This window comes from Aplysia californica, unplaced genomic scaffold, assembly GCF_000002075.1.
Source record: "Aplysia californica isolate F4 #8 unplaced genomic scaffold, AplCal3.0 scaffold00032, whole genome shotgun sequence".
In the NCBI taxonomy this organism is placed as follows: Eukaryota; Metazoa; Mollusca; class Gastropoda; order Aplysiida; family Aplysiidae; genus Aplysia; species Aplysia californica.
In genome coordinates, this window is record NW_004797302.1 from 307,069 (window position 1) to 308,303 (window position 1,235).

At 41.8% G+C, this 1,235-nt stretch overlaps 1 protein-coding gene across 1 annotated transcript in view; it reads left to right on the forward strand.

Annotated features, from left to right (window-relative positions):
• Positions 1-1,235, forward strand: part of LOC101845301 (neuropeptide receptor 15) — a 19,233-nt gene that overhangs the window by 15,881 nt on the left and 2,117 nt on the right. The gene's annotated exons all lie outside the window — the stretch shown is intronic.

A 1,235-nucleotide genomic window follows, 5' to 3' on the forward strand; every position in this document is an offset into this window, starting at 1 on the left:
GAGAGAGAGAGAGAGAGAGAGACAGAGACAGAGAGAGACAGAGACAGAGACAGAGACAGAGACAGAGAGAGAGAGGGAGTGAGAGAGAGAGAGAGGAAGAGAAGGAGAGAGCGTGAGTGAGAGAGAGAGAGAGAAAGAGAGAGAATCAAAGAAATAGAAAGAGAGGCAATTAGAGAGACAGACAGAAGGAGATACAGAGAATCAAAAACGCACAGACTCAGACACCAGGGATAATTAAGTTTATATTTCTAGAACAGAGGCAAGTCTCACTCGTGAGGCGCATTGTCGTTTGAATGGAACCCGGAGCCCCTTCACGGGGCAGTTGCCCCACCTAATTCTGGAACAGCAGACATTTTACAAATCCAGATCTCGTCTCTTCCAGAAGAAGAAAGACGCATTCTGAATTATATCAATCTGCCCACACGGCTATTTTCTTGAAGGGCATTCGTGTTTGAAGGGAGGGGTGAGGGTAAGAATAGAAATCTGCTTGATTTAAATAAAATGCATTAAGTCCCTGGCAAAAAGGATGCTGGCGGCAGCTAGAGAAAGTCAAGGGATTCTCAACTTTGGCGTCAACCAGACGAGAGAATAACAAGGCGAACAGGGAACTCGTTAGGAAATATAAGGGTGCGTGCAAGATACGATAATATAGATGCGTAAGTCGAACCGTGTGGCAAACTGCGCAGCAAGATCTCACCAGCTTTTGACTTCTTTCATTTTTTCGTAGAAAATTATTACTTTTCGACTTTCGATTTTAGCACGAGTTGGGTGTGTATCTAAGCATCATACTATTGGTATGCAGAGAGCAAACTGCCAGTCGAGTGCTTCGCATGGGCTTAATCAACTTCGCCCATGAATAAAGCAATCGAATTATTTAGGACAAACCAACAATGGAAAATATAATAAAAAACGCATTAGAGTTTATTAAGCTTTCCGGAAAGCAAATTCATAAATAGAGTATCCAGATGACATGAATCTCAAACAGATTTTCTAACCCAATACATTCATTTTTAATCTCTTTACATCAATGCTAATTTGCCTTGATTCTGAAACTGAATGCAAAGATATATGATAATTTTTGTGAACAGGGACATTGGGAATTCGGTAGCTGTAAGAAAGCCAGTTGAGCTCTATTTGAGCCACCCTTCCCTCCCCATCCGCTTTCGTAAAATAAGTAAACATAAATTTTCTCTCTTTCCTCTTAACTCTCTCTCTCTTTCACTCCCCCCCCTCTC